We start from the raw sequence: 13,605 nt of genomic DNA, 5'->3' as shown, positions 1-13,605 counted from the left end.
CAGTGACACAATTTTGGCTCACAGCAACCTCTGCCTCCCAGGTTCAAATGATTCTCCTGCATCAGCCTCCAAAGCAGCTGGGATTACAGGCCTATGCCCCTACACCCGGCTAACTTTTACATTTTTAGTAGAGATGGGGTTTCACCATGTTGCCCAGGCTGGTCTCGAGTTCCTAACCTCAAGTGATCCACTTGCCTTGGCCTCCCAACGTGCTGGGATTAAAAGTAATTTTCACAGATATTTTAATTACATGAAGAATAGCTATACTAAGAGTATCTTTGTTGCATTCTTACAACTATTTATATGAAGGCAATTGTGAAATGATCTCTGTTTTCTCCTCTGAAAATCAAGGAGTTAAAATTAAATATGCGACATCTCTGTCTTCAACACTCCAGGATTCCATATGCAAAATACAACACAGCTCTGAGCCAAGAGAACAGTCATCATTAATGGTCCCAGGGCTGATAATGAGTGATGGCAGCTCTGTAACCTAATCCAGAGTAAGCAGTACCTGATACTTAATTTTTAAGTGAAAAGAGGCTACCATGCATTTCTATGTTATCAGCAATCACTCAGGGAGAGGACCACAAGCTTTCTCAATAGGTGCAAGTATCCTAAAAAGAGACTGCCTAATCCTTCCCTTGGTGTGTAACTGATGTGAGGGTCTACAGGAATACAAGTATCCCAGTCGTACCTTTTGAAGATTAAAGAAACAAAAATTGGGTGAGCTACTAAAGCAGGACAATCTAGAATTCATTTGGTACAATACATCTTGCATTTCAAACCCAGACAGTCCCTGCTTGTGTCACACATTGGTGATGCCTATCTGTTCAGCTGACAGACTCCAAACAAAGAAAAGTAGCCTCAGAGATGAAGCGTTAACTGCACTGGGGGAAGGAGAAAGCGAAAATCAAGATAGTCAGGTATGAGGGCCCCAGACAACAAAGAGAAAGAGAGAAAAGTAACGGCTGTTTTCCAATTCTAATTAAGTTAGGAAACAAGTCAGAAAACATTGCCAAAGACAGTACTCACTGAAAAGGGATGCCACTAAGAAAACTAAACAGATTGTGAACAATACTTTTTGTGAAAAAAGAATTTCATCATCATGACTGATGTATGTAACCTAAATTAGAAAACTTTTTTTTTTTTTTTTTTTTTTTTTTTAAAGAGACAGAGTCTTACTTTGTCGCTCAGGCTAGAATGCAGTGGCACTATCAGTTCACCGTAGCCTCCAATTCCTGGGCTCAAGCAATCCTCCTGCCTAAGCTTACTGGATAGCTAGGGTTATAGGCGTGCACCACACACTAGGATAATTTTTATTTATTTATTTTTTTTGTGGAGACTGAGTTTCACTATGTTGCCAGGCTGGTCTCAAACTCCTGGACTCAAGCAATCCTCCCAGTTTGGCCTCCTAAAGTGTTGGGATTATAGGCATGAGTCACCATTTTAAGCTCCAAATTGGAGAACATTTTAACTAAAAAAAAACAAAAAACAAACAAAAAAAAACTTCCTTTTAGAGAGAAGTCAAGTAAAAATTATATATTAATATGTAAAAACCTCAAGTCACTAAAAGTACTGTTTTTAAAAAGATAATCCTATGTAACAATAAGAATGCATTTACTATAGATAGTAGGTTGCAGGTTGATCAGCTTATAGACTATGTAAAAAAAAAAATTAACATACTTGTACCTTAACGGCATAAACACATGAAAGGTCTATCAATACTTTGCTGTTTTCAAACAATCTGAAAAACTAGAACACACCATCCGATGTTTTTTCCCTTTACTCAAACAGCGAAACAAGCTAAAAAATAATAAGTATGATTGGATAACAATAAGGGAAACTCATTCCAGGAAAATCTAAGTTTGTATTACCAAATTTCAGAGAACTAGTATACTCTTGTACTTGGAAAAGAAAAACTCAAATTCTTAGGGTTTGAAGAGACTGAAGAACTGTATACTACTACATATTAAAATACACTCACGCTTAAGGGGGTTGCTCTTCAATGGTACTCAAGTCAGATCAATACCTAAAGCAAGTAAGGAAGCAAACTCAATTAATAGCTGAAGTCCAAAATCAAATCACACCTCTGGGAGGTGTATATGTGTGCACACATGTTTGCATGTGCACACATGTGCAAGAAGAGTGGGGGTTCTCACTAATCTATCCCATTCAGATCAGCACCTTAACTACTCCTTGGTTTTTGGAAATTGTCCCTTGGCATGATTACAAATTTTGAGAGGTGGCTGTATTATTCCTACCACCTTAATCTCATGACCAATCCTAACCTGTGGGCAGCCATGAAATAAGGCAAATTTACTTTAAAAAGTCAGTGATTTTTAAGACTGCTGATGTCTACTGTTGGAGAGAAGAACACTTAGCAAGTTCAGTTTTAGATTTCTACCATGAGGAATGAATATTATCAAGTAAGATAATAAGTCTTGATTTCATACAGAATATAAAACTTCTGGCTAAGCCTGGTTCTCTCCTGTGAAATGCAAACAGACTTGTTGAAATTCAGGCGTAATACTGTTCTCTGACAGAATATAGTGATGTTAATACAGACAGAATGTTTTCATCCCAAATTAGCTGAGAAAAGATGTAGCAAAGGACACTGATAAAACCACTCTAAGAGGTTGACTTAAGTCAGCATGAGAGACGTGCCACCATGATTCTGAAAAAGAGACTGCCTACTCCTTCCCTTGGTGTGTGACCGATGTAAGGGTCTACAGGAATACAAGTCACAACTGCAGAAACAGCAAGTGTAGTGGCATTATTGCTTCGCATCAGGACCTCCTCCACAGAGGCGCAGGCTACTGCATAGGGAATGCTGGAAGAACAAGAACGCATGGGGCCTTGCACAAGGTCAGTCTCATAAGGAGGAGGAGTAGGGGGTAGTAAGAAAAAGAGGAGGAAGGGGCAAGCAGGGAAGAAGGGCAGAAGGAAAGAAAAGACAGATGACTCCAGCCCATCGGCATCCTAAACTTAGCATAGAGCAAAGAACTAGTATCACTATCACTGCATTCAAATGCACATGTTACTCCCACTACAGTGTCTTTCATTATAGTTTAAACTGTACTGCTAAAGGTAAATTAGAAATGTCACCATATTCTCAGCATTCTAACAAATGGGTTTTCACACCTTCAATTCCTTTGCTGCTTTTTCAATTCAGTTCCCATCTATACTGAGCATGCTCAATGCCAGGTCTGGGTGCTAAGATAACAGGACAGGTCTCTATGGACAGGAGGGCTCAGATACATTCACTTTCTAAGGTGACTTGCAGTGAATTATGTAATTATATACTCTTTTCTTTAAAAGACATTTTTAAGCCAAGTAGTGTCATTAGTTTCAAGTGTACAAAAAGCAAATGTGTGAAACAAATGGTAAGAAAATTCTCTAACACACCAAGAATTCAAATGCGTCTTTGGTTTAAAGTAGAGGAAAATGAATGCCAAAGTTTGTTAAATACATCTCATTTAATTTAGGTATGGTATGATAGGGTCAAACGTTATTAGATTTCAATTTGCTTGCTTTAATAATTTCATAACAACCATATAACATAAGTGAGCATTCTCCAGTATACTTCCCATTTAAGGATGATAAAAAATATTGTGTAATGAGAGAACAAAATAATTACTACTATCTTTACTCTTAAGTTGATTTTTAAATTTCATAAAAATCCAAGAATATACTGCCTTTTAAAAAGTAGTCCCTAATAAGAAAAAAAGGATCTTTGGACACATAACTCTTGACTATTCACTCTAGTAGTCAATCATAACCAAAGCCTTTATGAATGAGCCTTTGTGACCAAAGTTTAGATGGTGAATTAAACTAACGATGAGACGACTGAACTTGCGGCCATTCTTCCCTACTGCTGTTAGATATTCCCCCACACTCTGGGTCACAATGTCTGTCCCATTCTGAACACATTTGCTGATAGTGCTATTTTTACTTTACCATTATCATGGAGGGCTCTCAGTTACACAGTATGCACTATCCGCCCAGCACAATGTATTTATATACACTACCTCATTTAATGCTTACAGCAACCCTCAGAAGTAGGTATTATCTCCATTCTGCAGAAGATCACAGTACATAAGCTACTAACATACCTCAAACACTTCTCATGTGCCAGCTCATGTTGCAACTCACATTCCTAACCTCACATTCCTATGATCTGGGCACTATTGTTATTCTGCTTTGATGGATGAAGAGGCTGGTACATCGAGTAAACAGCTTTTCCAGGGCTGTACATATTGCACATGGCAGAGTCCAGGTCCTGACCCAGGTCGTTCTAACATTAAAGCCCACACTCTTACCCTCAGCACTGAGGAGTGTGGCTTTCCAGAACTGCACTCTGTCACTAGACATGAGAAGAATTGAAACAATGGACAGGAAGGGGGCCAGGACTGGTTTGGGCAGAGCCAGACCTTCCAACCCGTAAGTCAGCTGATAAATCCAGCTGGGACGCTCCCCCTGCCCAAGTTTTCCTGAAGGAACTCACCACAAGAAAACAGAAGTCTTGCTTCAAAGCTGGCAACTCAATGATACCCAGTGCACAAGACCCAAATGACAGGATTTCTGAGTGTCCAGGGCACTAGGCATTCCAGGATAACAAGTCTTGGTCTAGACGGATGCTCCATGTCCATTCAATGGTCATCTGTCCCTTCGTTACCACAGCCCACTGTGTCCCTCGGCCATAGTAGGATCTGGACTATAGATTTTGCTACTCGGGCTCTTGGTTACCCAGGTCTGTTTCAGGAGGGACTGCTGGAATTTATGGCAAAATTGTTTTGGGATATAGTGGCGGGCATCCAGTGATGGGAGGGCTCAATTCCAAGGGCGCATGGGGAGGTTAACAAAGGCTACCAGGGAAAAGTAGTAGGAGGGCCGAGTCAGGCACCAGAGGCAATGCTCTGGCATCCCAGGAGGGAGGCAGGAAGCCAGAGTAAGAGGCAGTCAGCAGGAGGAAGACGTGTGGCAATCAACTGACTTGCAGCTGACAGCTTAAGAATGGACAGAGACACTGTGAAAAATAAAACTATTTTTTTTTTACTTTTTAATAATAGCCATTCTGACTGCTGCAAGATGGTACCTTGTTGTGGTTTTAATTTGTATTTCTCTGATGATTAGTGACATCGAGTATTTTTTCATGTTTGTTGGCTGCTTGTATGTCTCCTTTTGAGAAGTGTGTCTGCATGTCTTTTGCCCAATTTTTAACGGGACTATTTGGTTTTGCTTGTTGAAATCATTTACGCTCCTTCTGCAGAGGAAAGGGAAGGATTATATACTATTGGTGGGAATGTAAATTAGTTTAGACACTGTGGAAAGCAGTTTGGAGACTTCTCAAAGAACTAGAACTACCATTTGACCCAGCAATCCCATTATTGGGTGTATAACTGAAGGAAAATAAATCGTTCTACCAAAAAGACACATGCATTCGTATGTTCACTGCAGCACTATTCACAATAGCAAAGACATACACTCAACCTAGGTGTACATCAATGGTGGACTAGATTTAAAAAATGTGGTACATACACAGCATGGAATACTACAGAGCCATTAGAAAAATGAAAGCACGTACTTTGCAGCAGCATGGACACAGCTGGAGTCCATTATCCTAAGCGAATTAATGCAGGAACAGAAAACCAAATACAGCATGTTCTCACATATAAGTAGGAGCTAAACACTGAGTACACATGGACATAAAAATGGGAGCAAAAGGCACTGGAGACTACTGGGGGTGGGGGTAACAGTGGGAAAAGGCTGAAAAACCTATTGATGGGGTACTATGGCTGCTACCTGGCTGATGGGATCATTTATATCCCAAACCTCAGCATCACACAATATACTCATGTAACAAACCTGTATGTGCACCTCCTGAATTTAAAATAACAGTAGAAATTATTTTTTTTTTAATGAAATCGATGTCTCAAGAGCCACACTGGAGAGGATTTACCACAGTTCTCAGCTTAGGGAGAAGTTTACCACTCCTGCCCTCCACCCAAGATAAGGGTGTTCACCTTGCCACATGAGTCCAGGTTCTCTATGGAACACTGGAACAACTAATGCATTCCTAACACAATGGGAGGTAAGTGCTCTGGATTAGAAAGTAACTACAAAACACCAGCAAATAAACCAAGTGCATAATAGGTGTGCCAGTGGCCCCCAACTCATAGACATCATTATTTAGATTAACAAAGGCCAAGAACAAAAATAAGTCACAGTATTTACCAGAAATTATGAAGTCATCTTTACCCCAATACTTTCACTCATAGGGTTAAGGGATTTAATACAGACTGAATACCTGAACATTAGTATGCGCATGGAGAAAAAAATAATTAAAGAATGTGCACCTAAATCTAACCAGTATTTTATCTGGAGAGTAGCTTTTGAGTAGCAAGTTGCATTCTATGCTACTTATCTGTAACATTTATTTGTTTGCAATATTTACATTATGTTAGTAATTAAAAATATATATACTAGGTCCCATGTCCGGTGAGAATATTCACATATTCAGTAGCTGGGGAACAGTACACTGTTTCCATTTTACTTACCCCATGAGAGATTATAATTCTAACAGTGCCAATTGGGGAAGTTAAATATCCACTGAGTGCTCAGAATTCTCAGGAAAAAAAAAAAGGCCACTGCAAGTAAACACCCAGGCAAGTTCAGAGAGGGCTGGGAGAAGCACATGCATTTCAGGGCCAGTGAGCTAGCGAAGGTGGGACAGGTGCTGGGATCAGCCTCTCAGCCAAACCAATGGCAAAGCATCTGCCCCCCACCAGCTGGCACAGAGGCTGGGGAGCCAGTTCTACAAGGATGGTTTTTGCCAATCTCCCCATTCCTGCCGGGGCATGGGAAGTTGGAATACAGTGTGTGTGATTAGAACAGTGACCAGCACAGGGCAAATTCCACAAGTTTGCTAAATTAATACATGTAAAGGAAGGGGGAGGAAGGGAAGGAAGAAAGAAGGAAGGAGGGAAGGGAAAGTAAGAATGAAAAAGGTGGAAGGGAAAGTAAGAATGAAAAAGGTGGGAAAAATTGGAGAATACCTAAATTCTGCTCAACATACAAAGGATCATATTTACTTTATAACCAGGTTTATACATGATTTTAATAATAACTTTTTAACATAATTACCTTTTATTTCCTTTTCAGGACTTGAAGAGCCTTGGTAGTTTCTAATTCAAGACGTAGAAAGAACAAGAATGCTGCTCTGGATGTCTAATTTGGAGATTTCTAAAAGGAAAAAGACACAGATTAAAAATCACGCTGGTGAATAAAAGTGATTAAAAGGTATCATTCAAAATTAAATTGCTTTTCCTCAAAGCCCATTTCTAATTCAGCTGCTCTAAGAAACTGTAAAACTGATTCCAAAAGGAAACAAAAATCAAAGTATAGGGCCAACTTTATGTATTCAATGGAAAATAAACTAAACAAGAGCCTGTGTATGGCTATGAGCCTGGGGAACCCCGGCTTTGCACTGTTTCATACTCAGCTTCCCAGAAAGGACATGTTACTCCTTCTAACTCCCAGAATCATGCAGGAAATGATGAAGCCTCCTCACAAACAACTGCAAAACCGGTACGCTGTCCTCCAGAAACACTGTTAATGTTAGCAAAGGGAGAAGATATCACAGGACAGGTCCAGTAGCTTGTTCTGTCCTCCAAATGCAGTTCAGACCCAAGGTCATGAACAAGCACACATTTCCGCTGGTCTTGGACTTCTTTTTCCTGGATTGAGGACAGATCTTGATGGCCTCACAGTCCCAAATTTCAAGTACAAACTATTTCATTATCAGGGGAAATTAACATTGACTGGACCTAGAAACAACATGACTCCTTCTTACAAACAGGGAAAGAAACGGAGGCTCCTGGAGGAAACGGGGAAAGAAATGGAGGCTCCTGGAGGAAAGCCGCTTCTGCTGGACATGTTCGGCTTTTCCTGCACTTGGAGATACTGGGACGAGTTGTGAAAGTGGTGGTTATCAGGACGGCCCGCAATGCTAAAGAAAATACCGTGCTGAAAATCTTAACTGTCTCCTCCTCCAGCATCTGCTTTTGTCAGATACCATTAGTCCAAATGACTGCATCTTTGTTTACTCGAAAGTGGGAGCCAACCGACAGGGAAGGAAGTGTCCTGTCTGCGATAGATATCTTCTTTATTGAGATTTACTGTATATTTTGCAGGTTTATAGGAGTAACCAAGGGAAAAATATTTTAAGGAGGCATTTGGGACTCCAGATAATGGCTAAAAACTACTTCATTAAGATCTATGCCAGCATCCTCAGCACTATCATCTCCTTTCTGGAGCAATGTGTAATGAATGATACACTAAACATTTATTAGGAAGGCTGCAAATCCTGACCTAGATTTTGTATCGCTTCAAAAAACACAAAGAAAGCCTGAAAATGCCCAAATAACCACTAAGATTGATAGTCTCCACTCTTAAAACTTTCAAAACAGCCTACTTTCTCCTGTCCCATTACCTAACAAGGTTCAACAAGATAAAGTAGACTAGTATTAGATTAAAATAGAAAGATAAACTCCAAGTTCCACGGTTCTTTTTATTGCTTTAATACCTGAAATTTAAGATAGTATTTTATTAGACTGCTGAGGTATATGGAATTTCCAGAAACTCAAATTAATGAAATCATGTGCTGTTATTATGTTAGAGAAATATTGATTCAAAATATATCTGGGCCCATACGAATTTGACTGTGGCCCAGAATAACAAAGCAAAGGGTTCTGTATTTTAATATTTTGCAACCAATATTTTTTGTGTTGGCCAAAAATTATATCTAAAATCCCTGTTCATTTTTTCTCATGATTTTTGCCTTATCCTTCTCACACTTTTGAAGGGAGAAAATAGCAAAGAGCTGAACACTTACTAGAATGAATTCACAGACAGAAAAGTCACTCAGTTGTGATTGAGACAGGGAGTAATACCACATATGGAGAACTTCAAGACTGGATTTATCTTCAAAGCTGCCATGTGAAATCAAAACGATCCTAATAGAAATAACTCATAGCACAGATGCTTGAAACTTAGGGATCATACGGTCATCTGCTCCAGTTGTCTCATTTCACAGATGAGAAAAAGAAAGCCCAGAGTGGTTAAGTGACCACTTCAAAGTCACACAGCTAAGCCAGCTCCAGATTCCCAGATTTTCTAGGTGTAAATCCAGTGCTCTATTAGATCATAGCGGATCTTTAATTTCCTAAATAACCTCTTAAGAGATTACAATTTCATCTATCTTAGCGTAAAACAAACAAACAAAAAATCATTTCTACTCTGCATGATTACAACATCACAAGTCAACTCAACTTTCTGTCAATATAACCCACTGTTCAAAGTTATCAAGGGCATACTCTGCCTTTTGTCCCAGCGATAAAGCTACATTAAAATATAAATGCCCATGAGAAATCCAAAATGAAATTTGGGATATTCTTAGGTTGTCTAACCTAGATAAATCTAATACAAAAATATTATACAGTTTCCCTGTCTTATTCATAGTCATATCATAATCATAGGTTTGCTGCAACACATTTTCAAGTAGATTTATAGTCCCTCAAGCAAAACATAGGTATTCTACTCAAAGCTTACATAACCAGTTTTGAAAGTAGAATTTCAAAACGATTTGGTATTAGATCTATCAGTTCAGACTGAATTCGTATTCACTGAAACCCTAGAATCACTGCAAAGCACTTGGGTCACCCAGGTCAGCAGCTTATTAACAATAGTCATGTGTTGACTCTCCCATTATTGATTGCTGCACAGTGCTAGGTGCATGAGAACCGAAAAGCACCAGATGGTGTCCTGCCCACTGTGGGCTGATGATGAACGTCACCAAGGAAGTCCTTCAGAGCAGCACTGGAGTTAAGGTTTGTACAGGATGAGAGTGTAACTGTGAGTGTGTCTTTAGATGGGTAGTTAGTAAATCCACATGGAGTTTTCCCGGGGAATGTGAACTGACAGATTCCGTGGAAATAAACAGTATATGCAAGCAAGCAAGGTAAGATAAATGAAATCCAGCCAACAGATGACAGAAAAACTCTTCTACGCATGCCCAAAAAAGCACACATGCACACACACTCAGTCAGGAAACAAAATGTCCATTAAGAAGAACTCTTTTCTAGAAACTGTGAACGCAACAAAATATTTTCCTTATATTTTTTATAAACTCACTAATGATATTAAAACTAAGTGCCAAACAATCATGTTAAGGGAGAAAAAAGGACAAGATGTCCTTTCCAACATATTTCAAAAAGAAAATAAAGAAATGCCAAGTAAACACAGGAAGAGATCTTCAACATAATCAGGGAAATGCAAAATAAAACCGTAATGAGATACCACTACATGCCAAATAAGATGGCTAATTTTAAAAGGTTTGAGAATATCAAGTGTTACCAGGCGCAGTGGCTCACGCCTGTAATCCCAGCACTTTGGGATGCCAAGGCGGGCGGATCACCTGAAGTCAGCAGTTCAAGACCAGCCTGGCCAACATGGTGAAACCCCATCTCTACTAAAATTAACCAGGCGTGGTGGCAGGCACCTGTAATCCCAGCTACTTGGGAGGGCGAGGCAGCAGAATCACTTGAACCCGTGAGGTGGAGGTTGCAGTGAGCCGAGACCGTGGCATTGCAGTCCAGCCTGGGCAATAAGAGCGAAACTCTGTCTCAAAAAGAAAATATCAAGTGTTTGTAAGGATATGAAACAACTTGGATTCTCATACAATGATTGTTGGAAATTCAAAATGTTACAAGCACTTTGAAAACTAATTTGGCTGTTGCTTATAAAGTTAAGCACATACCATATGACCCAGCAATGCTACTACCAAGTATATACCCAAGACAAAATTGAAACACAGAGATTCCACACAAAGATTTGCATAAGAATGTTCACAGAAGCCTTACTCATAATAACCCCAAACTTGAAAGAATCCAAACGTCCATCAACTGGTGAATGGATAAACAATTTGCGGTACATCACACAAGGGAATACTACTCAGTAATGAAAAAGAAATAATTACTGATGTACACAACAACGTAATCAATTTAAAGAGCATTATACTATGGAAAAGAAGCCAAACACAAAAGACTACACATATGATCACATTTATATGAAATTTTAGAGAAAGGCATACTAGAGCAATAGAAAGCAGATCAATGATTGGCACGGTCAGAGTGTGGGGGAAGGGACTGACTGCAAAGACACCCCAGAGAACATGCTGGGTGATGGAGATGTTCTATTTCAGGATTGTGGTAGTGGGTGCATAACTGCCCGTATTTGCGAAAATACATTAAACCATACACTTAAAATCAGTAAATTTAGTTTTATATATATTGTAACTCACAAAAGTGCTTTAAAAAAAAAAACTCAGTGTTCCCATCTTTTAATATTCACAAACTTCCTCAATAAGCCCTGGGACTCTTTCAGTGGATGGTACTCAACATTTTCAAATAATTAATAAGGATTATAGCAATCAATGATGGCTAAGTATCTGGAGACCACAAAAAAGAAAAACCAATAATCAATAATACTGCTTACAAGGAAACTAAATCATTCCCTTGTTCTACAACTTCTAGTAAGTTGTGACCTTACAATAGATTTCCAAAATATATTCTAATCCTATTTGGTCTACAATAAATTTCTTCAATGTAAAAAGATAAACTTTCTAAAACTCTTGATAATCCATGGAGAGTGACATACAGGAGAGGGAAGATATAGCCCAAGGTCCCTGGGTTTTTGGGTAAACACCGTGAGAGACTACCCACTTGTCCTTGTTGCACCTTCAGTTCATGTTCTTTTAAAAAGTTCCAAGCAGAAACTCAACCCCAGAAAAACAAAAAACAGTTGGGTCCAGGGATGCCAGAGTTGGAGACAAACTTTGACCAACTCTCCTCATCACTACACTAAAAACCCTGCCTGGGGAGGAGTTTATTTGCAATTTTCTATACAAGTGATGTATGTAGAAGCATGACCATATATAGAAGCTTGATTGTATGTAGAAGATTGATAATACGTAGAAACATGATCAGCAGCTGCACCTGCACTGCCTTTACTCTTCACACAATGACAGTTAACCAGCCTAATGAAAGCCCTGTTTTCACCACAGTTAGGGAAGGCACTGCTCTGGGAACTATCCTGGTGTCCTTACTTCTTGCAAGTAATACAATCCCCTTGTTAAATCCAGTCGTGGTCACTGGACTGTCAACCGCCAAGAAATTGAACCCACCCATTGTGTGGGTAACAAAGACTTACCAAGAAATGTGTAGGAAAAAACAGTCAATGTGGAAACTTGAAGAATTATAGACCAGATTGTAAATCAACTCCAAAACTATTCTTAAAAACACTTTGATACGCTAAATGAGAAAAACCTCTTAAGCATCCACAAGGCTTTGTCTCTGAGTCTACTAGAAACTCTTATCTATAATATGTAAACAAGATATAAGACAGGCTTATCAAAGTGATTACAGATGATTCAAGGTTGACAATGACTAAAATGATATACAATAGAATCATGATTCCAAATGTGCTAAGCTAGAACAATGTTATAGTACTAATATCAAGTGCAGGTCAAAATAATAAACTACTTTTATTCAACACATATTTCCTGATGGGCTGGCATGTTTTAGTCACTACACGAGATGAAAAAGGACACCAAGATTAAGTAAAAAAGAGCCCTTGCTCTTACAAAGTTCATCATCCAAAAAAAGTAAGTAACGCAACCCACAGTAGAAGCTCAAACTATGTTATGTGAATAAAGCCTGCAAGTTTATCACTCAACTGTTAGCTATGGCATAAATACTATTGAAATTATAGGCTGCACTATCAGAAGCATTGTGTTCAGTACAAATATATATAAGCACTACCCTGTACTCAGTGGGTCAACCCATGTAGCAGGCGTAAAGGGGATGTTCTATTATGCTGTGAATGTACTCATTACAAGCCCCCTTCTGAAGTCCAGCTGAAGGTGCCAGAATCTTGTATAGTGTTGCAAACCCCCACTACTAAGTCCCTAAGATGATGCATGAGTCTGGAAAGACCATGGACCTCCTGTCCAATCCAAGTTGATAAGATCTAGCAGAAACTGAGGCATGGGTGGACAGGACGTAGACCTAAACATATTTACATCAACTAGGGAAGTGCTTGTCATGTGGAGGAAGAGACATCATTCTGAGCAGCAGAGGTTATAGAGAGGTTATATAGCTCATGATAAGAACATCCTGGCAATTGAACAATCTCAAATCTGAATGGACTGCCTGCTAAGGTAGGGACACCTGGCAGCAGCTACAAATTTAGTAATACTCTCATCCTAAATTAATCTCAGTGTGACACTCAGGTCATTACCATCACCTCACAACCTGTCTCCCAACACCAGCCTTTCAGCAAAATTAATCTTTCTCATATCCAGTTGCGTCCATGCCCTCCTGCCCTCACGCCTATAATTTTTACACATTCACTGTTCCTCATCACCTATAAGATCAAGGCCAAACATTTCTCAGGATGGCAGACAAGGTCGCTATGGATGGAGTCTCATCTACCAATGTCCCCATTTGCTGTGTCCTAGCTATTCAGAAGCACTGCAGCACCCTCTCA

The 13,605-nt window shown here is 39.4% G+C and overlaps 1 protein-coding gene across 2 annotated transcripts in view; it reads right to left on the bottom strand.

Moving 5' to 3' along the window:
* The window catches only part of FAM110B (family with sequence similarity 110 member B), a 151,608-nt gene that overhangs the window by 107,687 nt on the left and 30,316 nt on the right, over positions 1-13,605 (bottom strand). For both annotated transcript variants that reach the window (XM_025395080.1, XM_025395077.1), the window contains exon 2: positions 7,144-7,242. The gene's annotated coding sequence lies outside the window, so the exon portion shown is untranslated. The remainder of the gene's footprint in view (positions 1-7,143; positions 7,243-13,605) is intronic.

The sequence above is a fragment of the Theropithecus gelada genome, chromosome 8 (genome assembly GCF_003255815.1).
Source record: "Theropithecus gelada isolate Dixy chromosome 8, Tgel_1.0, whole genome shotgun sequence".
Classification (NCBI taxonomy): Eukaryota; Metazoa; Chordata; class Mammalia; order Primates; family Cercopithecidae; genus Theropithecus; species Theropithecus gelada.
The sequence above is the reverse complement of the archived record's forward strand: the minus strand, read 5'-3'. Positions and strand labels throughout refer to the sequence as shown.